Consider the following 17,707-nt stretch of genomic DNA (forward strand, 5'->3'; position numbering starts at 1 on the left):
AAAGTTGACATAAAGGAAGTTTAGCAAAATCTAATAGAAATGAAGATGCCATCAAAGGACTTAAAGCAATAAAAGTTCTTAATTTACAAAAGTCTGTAAGCAGCTATGTAATCTTTGAAAGACTTGTAATTGATGCACCATGTGGACAGAGCTGCAATAATCTCAGTTTGGGATGACAGAAATGATTCCAGATACAAGCAGCAACAAACATGTCATTGATCCAAAACATCTATGTAGTGAGAACAAGAAGAAACAACAACAGAACAGAAATTCCCACCAGGAATGCAACACAGCAAGGTCTCAAGAAGCAAGAAAATCCCTCGGAGAAAGATCTGTAACAGCCACAAAGTGCAGCTCCAGCATCTAAATACCGAATTGGTCTGACAGTAAATCTAGGTGAGCTGGGTAAGGTAGCACTCAGGTAAACAGTAAGGATGACCAATTTCACACATGAACAAACACAGCACTTCACCTTTGATGAAGACGTTGAACTTGACTGTCAGAGACGTTTTGCTATCCTAATTTGATACAAATCCTGAATTAATTTCAGCCATTCAAATGAAGTGGGGAAGGTGTTGTGAGAGCTAGAGGGAGGAGAAAATAAATAAATTACCCAGAAAAGGAGACACTGCTGAAAAGACTAGGGGAAAATTGCAAGGCACAATACTTAATTGAATGTGCACTCACAGATTGGGATCAACAACTGCATTTGAACAGATTTTAAGGCCACTCCTGTGACCTGAATGTCACAAGGAATCCTGCAGATGTTTAAGAACAGCCCATTGCTTTGAAGCCCATTGGTAGATTATGTTTGTGGCATACAAGCACATGCTGTATGTTAGATGACAGTGTTTGCTACGTGACTTCACCTATTACATGACTCAGATATAGGAAAATCTCATCTGCTCTGCTTTATCCATCCAATCCTCTGGGTCCTGACTCACATGCACAGGAGCCAACAGCTGCGGTGGTACAAATGCTAAACCACAGTTGTGCATTATCCACCCTTTTCCTTCTAGGTATTATCACCTTTCTGGCATGTCCATCTGAAGAAAATTTCTGCTTGGGCTTTACCTTTTTCAGTTCTCACACAACCTACAGATTAAACAAATGTTAGGATAGTGGAGTACTGTGATCCATTTACTTTTGACATTTCTGCTACAAAGCAGTAACTGTCCAGGGAAGGGAAGAAAGTGAGCAACTGTGAGAGCAAGATTTTCTATTCTCCTTATCATCAGGTAACTGAAACAGAGTCAAAAGAGGAGTTGCACAACCCCTGAGAAAGTTAGAGACATAGACAAACCTGTTCTATGAAGCAACCTGGTGCAAGGCATTGTTTGGTGAAGAGTTCAGAAGTTAGATTACGGCTAAAGCAGGTGGATAACAAGGAGAGACAAAGCTGAATTTTATGCAGGCTGCTGGCTGCTCTGACTGTGAGCAGTGTGTTTCTGTGTATGTTGGGACAAAACCTACACATTCAAGATCAATTGCGGATCACAGTGTCTTCTGGTCCAAGACCTGTCACACGTATTGGTCTCTAAAGAAGGGAACAGACGACACGGAGGTAGCAAGAACAAGAACAAACGTGTGGGGTTTTTTGCATCGGCTAACAGGAGTTATAAGCGTTTCCACAAACCTGCACAGGTGTGGCACCTCCTCTGGTTCTCGTTGCCCAGATCAACCGTGCTGCATCCTCGTTTTTTAATGTGCACAGCGCCCGCCTTTGCGTTCAGCCGCATGTAGTGCAACCTTACTACCACAGCCCAACTCCGACGGCTGCAGGCGAGGAGTCACCGCGGCAGTGCCTAAAGTAACACCGTGACATCGACCGCCGCACGAGTTACAGCGAACCGAGCCAATCCTTCCCGGAGCTGTGCGCGCAATTACAGCTTTTATTTATTTATTTATTTATGTAAACCTGAGGAATCAATAAGACGTGCTTCGCGGCCGCCTCCCTCCCCGCTGGCCCCCGCGCCGCTGCCAGCGCAGCCCCGCGGCCGCCCCGCCGCCCGGGCGCTGCCGGCGCCAGGGCCGGTGTCGGCGCCGGGACTCGCCGCCCCGCCCGCCCCGCAGCTCCCCGGGCGCTGCCCCGGAAGGCGATCGCGCCGCGCTCCGGAAGCGGAGCCGGGCAGGGTCCGGCCCAGAGCGCGGCCCTGTCGCTGCCGCGGTCGGAGGCGCAGCCGTGCCCCGGCCCGACGCGGGGCCGCCGTCTCGCCCGTCACAGGCGGCCCGGCCCGGCGGCCAGCGCGGGGCTCATGGCCCAGGTGGGTGCTGCTCCTCGCCCCCTTCCCCCGGCTCCTTCCTGCGGGGTGCCTGGCCGGCTCCGCTGCCGCCCCCTCCCAGTGGAGCCCCCCGGGGCCCAGAGCAGCCCCTTGTCCGGCCTCCTCCCGCCGGGGCCGGGCTGGGACGTGCCCCGCGGTCGGACCTGCTTCTCCTTCCCCGTGGGTCCGGGCGCGGAGCTCGGTGGCGGCTGCGCCCCCACGGGCACCGGGGGCTCCGGCCCGGGGCTGTTTCTGGGCGGGGAAGGCCGGGCACGGAGGGGGATCGCTGCCTTACCCTGGGGCTGGGGCGGGAACGGGGGTGGACGAGCGGAGTGCGGGTTTAGAAACAAAAGATGAGGCGATAAATTTGTCCCTGCTGTGGCTGTGTTGGAGGCAGGACTGGCGCGGGGAGCGGTCCCGGCTGCCTGACCGCCTCCTCGTTGCTCGGCGTGTCTGATGGTTGTGTCTCATCTGGTGTCACCTGTCAAGCCCTCGCACCTTTCTCTAGGTCAGCTGCGTCCGTCGTATGCCTGCCAAGACAGGTGCGTTTGCTCTTCCACGTCTCTGAGCAAACCCGGGGGACTTCAGAGGTGCGAGCCCTGAGACTCACTGAGAGCTCTGTCGGGTCAGTGGGTTGGGACCGGCAGACAGAGCCTGCCAGGCGGCGGGAGTCCTCCAGGCTCCTCTCAGGGGTGCTGTGTGTATGAATGAAAGTGATACCGAGCTCACTTCCTCGTGAGCCCTTCCTGTGACATATCGCTACACGTAAATGTAGCAAGGATAGATCCGAAGACGCACAGGCATCAAAAGGTGTCTCAGTACTGATTTGGCTTGAGTGCTCACCTAAACTTGAAATTTTTGGAGAAGAATGGATGTTTATGCATCTTCCTGGGCACTGCATCTTGTTCAAAGTCATTGCATAAGATGTCATAATCATGATTAGAAATCACTAGGAATGTTGTTGGACTATGAAAGTAATGCTGTTATTGCTATGAAGAAATAGTATAGAAATCTAAAGATTTTAGTAAGTGTTGAAAAAGTTGCAACTGTGGTTTGATACTAATATTTTAAACAAGCATTTTATTTGTGACTTTTAAATATTCCTGGGTTTTTGTTTTTAACTTTAGGGCCTGGTGACAAAGTGATGTTTAGTGTAATGAGCAAAAAGAATTCTCTGAATAAGTCCTTAATGGTGTTAACATTAGCAGTAATTCATTTAATCTATTCTGCTAATTTTACAGTATATGTGTATTTAGTGAGATGAAAAACTAATTTTTAAAGATTTATTGCTCTGTTAAAAGTGGCTTCATATTAAGATATGTGGGTTCAGATTCAATGAACATTCTGGGTTTTTTGTTGAAATCAGCAGAACTGCCAGGGAAATTCATTGTCTGTTTTCCTTGGTTAGCAGGTGCATTTGAACAGCACACCTGTCTATGCCTGCTTGAAAGGAAACTTGTATCAGGATAAATCACCAGTTCAGGTCCAACTACTGCTAACTCCATGCTAAAAGGAACAAAATTTAGAGCCTTATTCCTTGACTGAGAGTCCCTGAGTTTACTCACTTCCAAGTCAAGAATGCCTTGAAAATACTTGTTGAAACATTGTGCCAGCAGTTGTATGAATATATGGTTAAATAGGTTTTCAGGGTTTTGCTTACTTTCCAGGTCAGTGTTTTGTCTCAAGTGTTGGTGGTGAGTTGCAGTCAAAATAAACTGTTCTTGCTTCTCTATAATTTTTATAGGCAGGGTACTTTGGAACACTTTTTTTTGTCATACAAGCAATTTCAGTTGAAGAGAAGACTGGTTGTCTTATAAAATGCTGCTGTACCCAGGTGGTAGTCTGTTAAGGAATCTGGCTTTGTAAGAGAGTTCATTAACTGGAAAAATATAGTATAGCATCTCATTCTGCACTTCAGTTCTTGAACTGTAATGTTGATATGTCTTACCTTTTGAATTTATATGATTATATTTCTTTTCTTTGTTAACTGGATGAACATAAATGGACATTTCCTTTGCATGGAAATAGTTCTCTGTTAAATTTAACAATTCAGTTATAAATCCCATTGTTTATAGGTTAAAAAGATCGTTGCTAACAGTCTATATTTTCACTTATGATACATCATTGTTCAAAAGTTAGCTTGAAAGCAGCTACATCCATGTTTATTAGGAGTTTGATTATGACCTCATTGAAATGAATTTTGCTCATTTCTGTGATCATTGGGACTTGTAGTTCAAGCAAAACAACTTCTTGAATAATGGATGAAATTCACTCCTGAGTAGAGAGGTTTGTTAGACAGCTTTAATCACCTGAACCATTTAAATTTCTTGTAAGTACTAAACTATGGTTAAGATAATACTTATGTGGCTGCAATGGTTTTATTCCATGTATATTCTTCTTATGCAAATATCTGAGGTTATTTAATCAGTGATGTTTCAAACAATTATCTGGTAATACTGTCATTAAGTTAGAGAAACTAACACTCTCTCTTCGTTTTATTGAATGTGAAGGGTGAAAGTGGTTAATGTAGTGAACTGGCCTTGCTCCTTGTGCCCAAGTAGACTATGGCTGCTTAGGTTCCCGCAAAGATTAGAATAAGGTTTAATTTTAGGAAAAAATTGTTTAAAATAGTCACATTCAGCTGTGCAGGCAAGCTGAAATTTAAAATGTGGTGGTGTCTGAGTGTTTCCACAGCATCCCAAACTGATTAAAATTGGATCTCCCACCTTCCCAGCATCCTTCCTTCTCTTCCTTCCGTGTGCTGGTAAGAATTGCACTGGGAACTGGTTCAGGAACCTGTACTGGCTGAAAATTAGCAACTTTTTTTCTTTTTTTTTTTTTTTTCTTGATAGAATTAGTTTTCAGTTGACTCAGTACCCTGGACCAACTCAGCTGGCAGTTGCACGGCTGTCAGTGGCTGTCTGAGTGGAGGGTGGGATCCTAGAGAGGAAGAGCAGGAGTGGCACACCATAGGCCTGGGTCTGTGAGGTTGGTGTTGCAGGACTCCAGCCTTCGACCTACCTACTCCTGCTTTGCATTGGCATACAGCTGGCACAGAGCAGCTCCACCATTGAAAAACATGGTCCTGTTTGCTTCCACCCTGCTCTGCTGCTTCCTCCTTTGTGCAGGCAAATACTTGTATGGTTATGTGGTGAGCCGGGCTGAGGATTGAACTAACCTGGGGGAGGGGCAGGCAGGGAAGGGTTCGCTTTGAGCTGGATCAGTTTGCTGCACAAACATTTGTGCTGGCGCAGAGATGGGGGTGGAAGCAAGCAGTAAGGGGAGCAGGGTGTGTCTGTTTCTTTTGGTGACAGTGACACATTATGCCAGTTTAAAGTATATTTGATACTGGCCTAATTCTGTGAAGTTAATATGGTACAGCACTAAGGGATTGAAGACATCATTTGGTTATGGCTCAGGAGAATATTTGCATCTTAGACCCCTTAAACCAGGGTGGTGTGTGTCCTTTGAAGGGATTTTGGGGGAAGAATCTAGCCTTTTGTATAGTAACTAATAAAAAAAAAAACCAAAAAAACTTGATACCTATTGTTTCATACAACTGCTGTTCATCAGATTTACTGCACAAATAAATGTTTGGCATGCATATTGAATTTTTAAATTTAAAATACTTAAATAGCGAAAGTTAGTGATCAGAGTGTCCACTAAGAAAATGGCAGTGTATTTTTCAGTAACAAGTAGCTAAAGAGACAGAACAAAATCTATGAAAATTTTGAGGCTGATATAAGATACACATTCTAACTTGACGCAGTTTCTGGGGAGGCAGTCTGTGACTTCTCTTCCTAAGTAACTATAACGATTAGTGGTTTTCAAAATCCATCTTATTCAGCCTATCACAGAGGTTGTAGTTAATATTTCAGGATATGGATAGGCATTGATTTTTTTTTCTCCCCCAATATCTGTGAAAATTGTAGATACAGTGTCCCCCATCCATTTGTCCCTCCTTCTCTGCCATAGATTACCATGCGTAATGATCCTTTCCACCAGAGAAGCCATATGCAGTGTTACATGCTTTAGTCAGAATCAGCCATTAAATGGGCTGTATTAGCTCAGCCTACCTTCACTGGTCAGTCACCTTGATTAATTTTTCCCTAAGTGGATTAGTGTGCTCTTACATGATTCACTCTGTTTCAAGTCTGTATGGGTGGTAGTCTCTCTTTGCTCAGTGGTGATGAGTAACTGGGCAGTAGCTACTGCTGGAAGAGATGACCTATCTGCAGCTCTTAAGTAACATTTTGTGTAAAAATGTAATGGGTTTTATTTTTGTCTCCTACTAGTTTTTTATCAAAATGGTTTGAGGAAGTGTTGGCAGAAGAGTGCTGCCAGAGACGTAGGGCATGCAGATGGTGTTTTGGTTATGCATGAGTTGTAGAACAGCAGTTGTAATAGACTTTCAGTTTTCCACCCTTAAACATCATCTTTAGTTGCTGGCCCTTCTGTGTAATCAGTGCTAGATGTGACGATTCTTTTTAAACTTGAACTGGTGATAAACAGGTGTGAGGTGCTTTCTCATACGTGTGCATACAAATGTCTGAGTATGTATGTCATGTATTCTCCAGCTATAGTGTACTTTTCAAAGCTTCATCCTCACTGCATCTGACAGGGTAGCAACAATCACGATGGCAAATTTCATTCACTCTTTATTGTGTTCCCTCTTCCTGCAACCATGGAATTCTCCACAATTTCAGTTTTCCCCTCAAGCTTTAAATGGCAACAAAAATAATTACCTCTTGGCTTAAATAAAAAGAACTAATAACTTATTTCTGATGTTTATACAATACAAATTCATGATTATTGCATGCTTGGGACTGTTCTTTTCTAATTAGTGGAAATGGCATTGTGATTGCTGACTATTTCCTTCTCATGTCTTAGAGTACTTTAATTTCATGTTTTATTTTGTTCTTTTTCTAAAATGCTTTTACATCCATATGTGGGGTAGTGAGATGAGAAGCTCCTTGTCACAGGAGTGATGTGTAATCTGTCACTGACTTCTCGGGCAGTCCAGGCTAATCTCTTAACTTTCTGCTTGAATCTCAGTCAACAAAGTAATACTGGTATCTGTGTTAGGCAGTGTGTTCCTCTCAGATACTGCAAGTGTAAACTCATTGCATGGCATGTTATTGCAATCATACCTGACCATGCTGGATGGCCTTTATTTACTTCAGCTTCTAGAATCAGCCAGTTACTAGACCTGCTGTTTCTTCCCACAGAACTGGGTGGTTTTTGTTTTGTTTTTATTTTGTTGTTGTTTGGTTTTTTTAATAGATGTTTAGGTTCTGTTTTGGCTGTAGATAGAAACACCTCTGTGTTGGTACATTCTTGGACCAGGATTTAAAAAAAAAAAAAAAAACATTTAAAAAATGTAGGTTTAAGCTTATCCTTATTCTTTCCTTTATTTATGATAAATGTGTATCTTATGGAAAAGGTGCTCAGTTATATCATGCTATTCAGCTTTTTCTTGTAGGTGTGTTTGTTACTTTTCTGCTGAGAAAAATCTAATTCACAAGTACCATATTAATTGTCTGTGCGTGTAGCAAATGTAAAATACTCTTGGGCAGTTGGCATATCTGAGATACTGATAGTTTTCCTGTATGTATGCCTAAGTCAGGAGAGACTGGAGCCCCATGTTGTCAGTCTGAAGAACTGACTCTTTTTCCTTGACTTTTCTTCACAGTGATTTTGGTCCTGGCAGGGTTGAGATGCTACTGCTGTCATTCACACAGTGGTGATGGTTGCTGTAAACCCCTGATCCATACTGGGTGCTGCTGGCTCAATGGTGAAAAGTTGCTTGAATTTCCTGCCTTTCCATAGGTAAAATAAACTCTCCATCCCAAATACCTGGGCTCTTGTGTTTGTAATGCAGGTTACAGATCTTTGATCTCTCATGAGAGCTGCAGTAAAAAATAGTGTGTTGATATTTTCACTGTTCTGTCACTGCTGCCAAAGAAGTTAAACTGCATAGTAGTTCTTACTGCTGGGATTACACACCTTGGCACAGATGAAGCTTTTGTCTTTCATGAAGATACTCCTAAATGCTTTGCACAGGGGTATTTCCTTCTTGTGTGATAGCATGACACCTGGCACAATATGCAGGTGGGGACATTTCATTCTTAACATTATTTATTGGGCAGATGTGATTGTAGTAATACTGCATGCTGAGAATCATAAAATATCATGATTTGGAAGAGACCCAATTGTGTGGACATTGGAAAGATATTCATCAGCACAATGCTGGACAAATTTCTGAGATGAAATGTCTTTATTTCATTATTCACAAGATGTTTGACAGGGTGGAGAGTTGACTGGTTTTGCCGTGCTTTAGGACAGTGAGACATTTTTCCCTGATGGAGATGTTGGAGCAGTTGCTTTAAAGAGGGAATTCTCACTATTTCCTCTTTTTCTCCTGCAGAAATGCAAACTTTAGTTTATATTTAAACCTGAAGTGAGAAATGAATGGTCTAGTGCTGTGTTCGATCTTGGTAGCAATGTATCAATCTTATGCTGAGCCTGTTTGGACTGACAGCAGTAGCTTTTTGCTCAGCAGCACGACAGAGCAAAACTGAGTTGACTATGCAGCAGTTATCCTTCAGTCACGGCTAAATTTTTCAGTCTATTTATGAGTATCAACAAACACTTTGTGCATACTTTTGCCATGCATTGAATGCTTCTATTTTCCTTTAATTTAGCTTAAAACTAGTAATGGAATTCCTGAGGTTTTGAAAGGAATAGCTCTTGGCAAGCCTAGCGTTTTGAAACCAAAGGCAAATTAAGATACCAAGCAAACACAGGGAGGGCTACTTCTTCAGGGAAATATGTTAAGATTCTTCTGGCATCTTAGCATTTGTTGTAGGGCTTTTTTTTTTTTTTTTGTAATCTCTTTGAATTACTCCTTTAAAGCACAGTTGTTGTTATTTTTCTTTTAAAAAAAAGTCTTACTGAAACACAAGGGGACTCCACAAGCCCTTTTCAAGTTGCCCTTTCAGGCAACTAATACAAGTAGAGGGTATTAGACTACATTTTTTTCTAGCTGTCTGTATTTTTCAGTAACTCCACACTAATTGAAGCATGTAGCTAGAACACAAATTTTAGTTTAAATAAAATATGGTCTTGCTTTTAAATCACCACAAAAATTGTAATTGAAAGTAGTTGCTGTTGTGTATCTGTCAGGTGGTACAATAATAAAATTAAAAAATTATTTACATTTTCTGAGTGTAGTTGGGCTTTTTATAAAATCTGTAACTAAGCTGCTTTAGGTTTGTGGGAATGAGAGGATGGATGATGTAGGGAAACTTGCCTGGCTGTCACAGCCTTGACCCCCTCCTGCCTTTGTGGTGCTGCTTGCTGCAAGCGTCTTCCCACTTCTGTACCCTCTTCCCACTAATCCTAATGTGTCCAACGTTCATAGAAATCTCTGCATCTCCTATATTTAGGTTGCTGTAAATTTTGTAGAGTTTCGTGGCTCTTTGTGTGTCTTCATTCAGTCCTCCATTTCCTGTAAGTGTTTTTTATCATCATAAACATTTTTGAATGTTTCAGAGCTCTTTATCTTCTCTCTCAAACTTAACTCATTCGCCTGCCATTTGCAATGCTGCTGACAGTGTAATAATCCTCCCTCACCCAGGGAGGGCACTTGTTTGGGAATAGCCCTTTCTTTTTCTTCTCCTTGAGTCCACAGTCATGTTTTATTCATATACCCCTTCCTTGTCCAAATAACGTTTTCAAGACCACATTTTCTTTTTCTGTCTTTGCAAATGAAGTTTCTGTATCTGCCATCTGGAGTACTTCAAGTACCTTCTCCCTCTGCTGATATTCCTATCTCTGCAATCTGTTCAAAATACAGCTGCTACGATTTTTCAGTAGTCTGACTGCTACTTTCCTCATCAGGCTAAAGCTCGCTTATTGTCTTTGAATTCAAAGACCCGTATTTCTGCATCATAGCCTTTTTCCTTGCTACTTTTGGCACTTGAATCTGTCTTCTTTCCCCCCCCCCCCCTCCCCCCAGGCCCATGTCTTTACTTATATTTCATGTCATACACTTCGATGTACAAAACTTCTGAGATGTTATATATGTTAATACTATTACAAGAGAAAATGACTGCACCTGTGACCATTCTTCTTGGGTATTAGAGTATCCTGTTGTCTCTTTGCTTATACAGATCAACAATGTTTTAAATCATGTAAGCAGACGGGGATACATATTACCTTTGGATCTTTTCTTATAGGTAGTTTGGAAACATATATTGCTGTATATCTTTTAAATCTGATTTATTTGTCCAGTGATTTTACTTCGGAGTGCACCAGTGGCATGCTTTAAAATCTGTTGTGTGATGAGGTGTCATATTTTGTGGACATTTAGTATCATATGTGATTTCAGATAGTAAATACTGTTTTCTGCACTTGGCAGGTTTCTTTGGTGAGGCAGATGTGATCTGCAGCTTTTATTGAAATAATGCAAGAATTGAATTAAACTGGCAATCAAAGTAGTATTAAGTGCTATGTCATATATTTGACTTATTGCAGAACTAATATTAACAGAGGTACTACTTTTTCTTGTTATTAAGGAAAGCCAAGTCACTCTTAAATACTTTTTTCATGTTTCATGAAGCTTTGGTCCCAAGGTTTCTGCAGCTTGTGTTTTGCATTTTGTTTATGAGTTTTTGGGGGGTTTTGGGGTAAACTTCTGTGGCTACTTGTAATTTGAAGTTTTTTTGGCTGGTAATATAATGAAAAAGTAAACTAGTTATAATAGATAAAATAATAAATTTTAATGTATAACTTGCTGTATGTGTCTTAGAAATGTTTTAGGATAGTACAGTTAAATCATTGTGAATCTCTTCTGTGTTCTGGCAGCTGTCTTATGTTTTCTTCTCTTAAAATCTGCTGAGTAGACTTTCATAGTTTGAAATTGAGAATGCAGTGTGTATTGCTCATCAGTTTTTATTGCTATAAATGTAAAAGGACTAGGGCAGTGATAGTGTTAATTCTCTCAGGTGTACCAGTGTTAATACTAAAGTAAGCTGGATGTTTCCTGTCAGACTATCGATAGGATGCACTATTTCTGCATCTAGACTGGATGTAGTTTTAAATTCTTAAATAATTGTCCACTACTTTTGGGCTACAAAAAGCAAATATTTAGATCTCATTATGAATGGGAATGCTTGCCTTCTTATCTCTCTGGTAGCTATCTCTTTCTTCATTTGTTGTACAAGTTTTAGGTGATGGTATTCAGTTCCTGAAAGAGCTTTCTCTGCACTTGCAATTTTGCTAGGAAGGATACTATTATGTTAATCTTTGTTATTAAAAGGCATTTAATTAAGACTTTTTAGATCTTGAAAAGTAATGAACAAGTTAATATTAAATCGAGTCCAATAGATTGTTCTCTAAGCTTGAACTTTGTGGTATTTTAGTATTATATTAACAATATTGTTGTCCCTATAGTTGGAGAAATTCTGAGCAATTGGTCAGTCCTGCTACTCCATTCCTAAAAGTTGCTGGACTAGAAAAGAATGTATAGAGGAAATGAAAAAGGGAAGGTGCTACATAGACTTCAGACAAACTATTTTATTTTTTTATATTTTCTTCCCTCCTCTTTTTTTTTCAGTAGAGATGTGAAACTTTCTTGTGCAGTACTTATATTCTCCCTCCCTAAGTTCCAGAACTTTTTCTGTAAACAGAGGTTGGGAGAGAATTTCCAGCTTGTCCAGTGGCTCTTTAGTTCTAGAGCAGTGTGTGTTTTGTCTCAGAGGTACAACATATACCAGAAACTTAGATAAGCTTCTAGTTTCTGTAGGACTCTTTGGGTTTAAGTGTACATTACGACTCCTATTTTAAGATACTTAATGGCCACTTAGGGTCTTGAAATATTTCTACAAGTAAAGTGCAACAAAGTGCTCTTCAGAATCTAAAGTTCAAGTTATTTGTTTTGGATTTTCTCTGCTTACAGTGTTATGCGGATCATCTGACCTTCACAAATGTGTTTTTATAGTGATTTTTGTCCCTGAGTGTCAGTGCATTTGCCTAATAAGTATTTATTTCTTTCTGCCTTAGAGTTCGTTATTCTGGTAATCCCTATTCATTAGTCCCATAGAGCACAACTTCATGTACGTCTGCTAAATTTAAATTTACTTCTCTTGAAGAGTTTGTATTTCTTATGTCAGCTGTAATATAGAATTCTAATTGTTAAATGGATGTAACTTACTAATTGTAAATGGTATGATTTCATATCAAAGTGAAAAGCAGTTTAACCATGTCAATAGTATAAAATTAAAACTACCTCTCTGAAGATTTCATTGTGCCATTACCATACCAGTTTAGCATTACTGGTTATAAGCTCTCCTTAGGAAGGATGTTTTTTTTGAAGTTGTGGGATGCTGTCTGATGAGAAGAAACACATTCAGCCGAGGCCTTGAGGACAGGCTAAAGTACTTAATGATACATGGTGTACTCTGGGGAAATCTCTAAATAAATGATTAAATGTTGACTACCAGGAGATACTTGATGCTGATAAGTAGAGATAGAATCAGTTGTTATGTGACATCAGACTGCTCTTGCACTGATGACTGGATGCAGTGGTACTATTTCATTGGTGCTGACTTCTAAAGTGAGCAGTGCATTAAGAAGGTGCACTGGATTCTTATCAGTAGTGTCCTATCATACTGTATTAGTGACCTTTTAAAGTAGTGACACTTTAGGTTTATTCTGTATGAAATATTATTTCTTGAGTGTGCTATACGAGGGAAATGTACCTTCTATAATCTTGACTTCAAACCAAACAAGGAAGTATCACAGAAGAATAATTCTTTGCTTTTTTTAAAAAAAAAATTTAATAGAAACACTTTATTTCCAAGGCTTGAAGTTTTGTGCTGGTGCAGATGCACAGTGAGTAGATCATTCCCCCTTTCTCTAACTATATTTTTCATTTGTTTGAATAGCACAGTTCTGCCCAGCAGCTGTACACTTGGGTGAAGTGTTTACAGTTAAACTGGATATCAGTAGGTTTGGGGGTTTTTAAGTCAGAAAAGGTGGTGGTGTATCTTGGGGCAGGTAGTGCACCTCTTTCTATAGTTTGTTTTGCAATCCTCTTGCACATGCATGACTAAACTGTAAATGAGTTTACAGTGTGGCCTTATGGTATTTTTTTTGTTTGTTTGCTTTAAGAGGCCATGGTGTAAACTGCAGCAGCTTAGCAGCTGATTCGTGACTGGCTCAGTGTTTGTCTCCTGAGTAAGGTGGGGATTTTGGTGGGGGGCTGGCACCCAGTGAGTACCGTGAAATTCTCGGCCGGCTTCTTGGTGATGGTGGTTGCTACTTCGCAGAACTTCATTTTATTTCCAAGGAAACTGTAAATGCTTCTTTATGAAGTGTGTGCATTCACAGGCACTCATTAGACCTGTGCCTAGTGTAATGAATTGTGCTAGTCGGTTTTGTGGTGCATTGCAGCTTTTCATATGGATTTTAAGCATTATTTATAAATCTATTTTAGTACTTTTTTTAACTAACAAAGCTACTAGATGTGCTTCAGCTAAGGTCATATTTCACAACTGATGGCATAAGTCTATAGTAGTGACTTGGCAGAGATTTTCAAACACTTAAAAATGTAGTGAGACTTCTGAAAAGTGTCCACTTTAGAAGATTCCCTAGGGAAACTCTCAAATGAGTCATGTACTGTACCACACAATTAGGAGGCTGAGTTCTTAGAATCCTGTGATTGCTTCTTGTTCCCTAGGCTATCTGATGACCATCAAGGAAGCCCAGATGTGCTAGAGGTTAAAGAACTCAGCTCTTGCTTCAATACATAGTAAGTTACAAAAATGGCTAAAATTAACATGCCCATACTAATTTGTTCTATGAAGTTTGGTCATAGTGCAGTGAATATAATAGACAAAATGTATTGCCTCAGCTGTCAAGAATTAATGCAATTTCGGTTGAATAATAGAAAAATTACGCCACTGGGGTTAATTGATTCATGCTGCTGCTGCGTGGGGCTGTTAGAAAGGGCAAAGTTGACATGCTCATGGTCCTGTTTGAAGGTGTAATTGGGCTGCCTGCAAAAGTCACTGCACTGAGAATTTATATCAGTCTGCAGCACTCGGCAGGTTTCAGAGTTTGACAGCAGCTGTACTTGCATCATACTACAGGCTTTTATTAGCTGGCACAGCAGAAGCAATGAATATAATCTTGTTGTGGTTCTATCATGTATTATTTAAAAGTTTTCTAACTGCTTCTTTTCCCTTCTGCACTACATTTTTCTTTCCTCTCACTTGAGATGTTACAGGTGTATATAGGGTGATTGAAATATTGTAAATTAAAAGTCCTCCTTGTTAAACGGTATTGACTGCCAACTAAACTGAACAGTTTTCTCCTGCTGTAGTTTCGGGGGTAATGTACAGAAATTGAGCTGCATATTCAAATAGTCAACATAAATGGGTTGGAATTTATGAAGGAGTGTAGGGATGTTAGTTTACTAATATTGAAAATACTCAGAGTCAAGTAATTTACTTGGAGTTGTACAGTAGTATCAAAGCACATATGTTTGCAAACACAGTAATAATTAGCTTCTTTTAATGATCAGCTATTAGAGAGAATACATCCAGTTCAGGTGTAGAACTGGACTTGTGAAAACTTGCAGTGTTTCACATAGGTGAGCAGCCTAAAGGTTGGTGGGTTAAAACAGAAGTTGTAGGAGCCAGGCAAGATAGGGTAAGACAGTGAATCAGCAGTGGGAATTGTATGGGAAATGATAAAGAGGACTTGAAATCAGTTAGGAAGAAGTTTGATTTTTGGGAATTCTGTGTACTTGCTTTAATTTATCCTAATCTTGCCTGTTACATATAGAATTTGAATTACAGTGTTTTGCTGTCTTAAAGTCAGCTAATTATCATGTTTCTTAGTTCTAAATTACTTTCAAAATACCTGCAATATTTTTAGGCAGGGATAAGTGGCTTCTGTGCTTTTGGGTGTATTCCAGTACATACAAAGGGTTTGCAGTAAGTGGATAGTGTATCTGGGATTAAAGTACACTGTAAGTAGCATAATGATTATTTCACACTGCTTCTGTAACTGCATCTAAACTTCATCAGTTCCTTTCTATTTCTGTTCTAGAAAATAATGTAACTTTTGCAGATTTTATTGTTGGGTTGCAGTTTCTGTAACATGCTTGTTGACTGATTCCATTATTTATTAATGATAATATGTTGCTATGACAGAAATTTGTCTTACGGTGTTAGACACACCATTTTCGTTTGCTTTTGAATTTTTATATTAACTGAAAAGTACAGAGAGAAAGAATAGGAATCCTGGTTTATCTTGGGTATCCAAACTTGCTTTGGGACATTACTGCCAAAGGCAATTACTCTTAGTGATTATTATGTTTACGAAGTTGTTGTATTTTCTCAAACCACAGTTCTTATAAAAGGATAATTAAATTAAAGCTTGGGCTTTTCTTTGCAGATTCTGTGCCAGTGCCAAAATATTTTCAGACAATACATAGTTATCATTTCAAAGACATCCTTTTAACTTAAAAGTTAAGTAGTGTAGTAAGTTTTTAAACTTGTATTCAGTAAACTAGGGCAGTAGTAAGTATACGGTGAAAGCAAATCATTTATCTTGCACTGTCATGAAAAATCAGATGTGAAATGTGAAGGCTTAAAGTGTATGTTCTTGCTCTGAATTAATTTTTCTCCTATTTATCTTTCACAGACGGGGCGACAAAAATCTTTTAATTTGTAGCTATGCTTGCTGAATACTTTAGTGATCAGGTTTAGCAAATGACAAACTTCCAAAGGTTTCATGCTGAGTGTTTATGTTAAGTATCATTTAAAACTTGACATCTGTAGTTGACTTCTTGAGAGATGATGGGAATGACTACCATCAGTCAGCTGAAACAGCTTAACTGTCAGGAGCTTAATCTTAACTTGTACACTTAAATGAGGTTTTGTGTTCTTACTTTGAACAAAATGCAAAATTAAATGCACTTCTGTAAGAAAATAGAATCTGTGCTGGCTAAATTCACTAATCCTATTCATAAATATTTAGGAATTTTTTAAAACTGTATTTGTGCAGAATTTTTGACGCTTACACTGCAGTGTAAATGGAAGTTAGAAATAGCACTGTTAGGAGTTGTAAAATATCAAGAAGCTGTGTGTGTAAGTCTAGATTTAGTAAGTCTTATCAATACAGTTGCAACATCAGTTTTTGATGTTGCAACTGAAATACTGTACTTTGTATGTATAAAACCCTTCCCAACTTTTACACAGATTTACGCTTTGCACGTAACTTTGCCTTTATATGAACTTAGCTTTGCATAACGTTTGTTAAAAGAAAGCAGTTTCAGAGGCTACAGATTGGTTTCTTTTCCCTTAGATTTTCTGTAGGATTCTGCCGAAATGATACACAGGTTAATTTATTTCAGCTAATTTCCGTAGTATCATCTTAGATTATAATGAAGTTTTATTTTCATGATGACTTTAAAGTTGTTGAAGTGTGACCTGCTCTGAAAAAGGAAGTGTCTGATTTCTTCTTAGGCATTATGGTCCAGCCTTCCTTTTGTTGGCACTGGTCACAGTGTGGTCATTTGATCTGCAAGACCAGTGCAGTAGTTGGGATTGAAGCTTTTCTGGCTAATTAGAATATGGCCAGAGCAGGAAAGATCATGTCTTTCAGCTGCTTCACCTTTAGATCAGCTGAGGGAAACACAAAATAGCATTCTGAGAAAGAAAAGCAGTTAATTTAAAATATCCCACCTCACAATGACTCTTTAATTTACAAAAGGAAAGTGTCACACTACTTGAAAAAAATAAAACTATTTTCTATACATGTAAGGAAATGATACACCCTTGTTACAAATTGACTTTGTATTTCCTCAGAAACATATGCTTGGTTTTGAAAGAGATGAGTTTTTTATTGCCTCTTATTATGTCAGTTCTAGTAGACATAATTGCAGTAGAGAAAATTACAAATTTTAAAAACAATTGGTTTTGGCATTTTTGGGCTTCAGTGTCAACATATAAAGAAGAAGAAGTGGAGTAGGACACAGGTAGGTAAATATTAGTATTGAGTCAGTTGGACTTCCCTGTGATTTCACAACAGTGGTAAGAAATTAGGGGTTTTTTCAGACAAGCAAGCAGAAGTTGGCAGTGTAAAAATTTATGGAGCAGCCCAGCGTAATCTTTAGGGAGTGTTACACAACTGTTTGGTTACCCATATTCACTATTTTGACCTTTTTTAAAAATTTTTTTATTTGTACAGTCATCTTAACTTACTCCCTTTATGTAACTAAAATCAAACACTGTGGTTAAAGTACTTCCTATAATGAAAATTATATTGAGTAGAGTACAACTGAATTTCTTCTGCTTATGAATTTTTTTTATGTCCTTCTTCCTACCTCCCATTCATTCTTGTATCATGTGTACTTAAATACGGTTTCTGGG

At 39.5% G+C, this 17,707-nt stretch overlaps 1 protein-coding gene across 2 annotated transcripts in view; it reads left to right on the forward strand.

Annotated features, from left to right (window-relative positions):
* The first annotated feature begins 2,145 nt into the window (after window positions 1-2,145).
* The window catches only part of FRS2 (fibroblast growth factor receptor substrate 2), a 50,878-nt gene continuing 35,316 nt past the window's right edge, over window positions 2,146-17,707 (forward strand). The window contains exon 1 of one of the 2 annotated variants that reach the window (XM_066183231.1): window positions 2,146-2,264. The gene's annotated coding sequence lies outside the window, so the exon portion shown is untranslated. Of the gene's footprint in view, window positions 2,265-2,779; window positions 2,804-17,707 lie in introns of those variants that run through there. The other variant, XM_066183232.1, reaches the window with a different exon arrangement.

Source organism: Chamaea fasciata, unplaced genomic scaffold (assembly GCF_029207755.1).
Source record: "Chamaea fasciata isolate MVZ Bird 193981 ecotype frontalis unplaced genomic scaffold, bChaFas1.0.hap1 SCAF_5, whole genome shotgun sequence".
In the NCBI taxonomy this organism is placed as follows: Eukaryota; Metazoa; Chordata; class Aves; order Passeriformes; family Sylviidae; genus Chamaea; species Chamaea fasciata.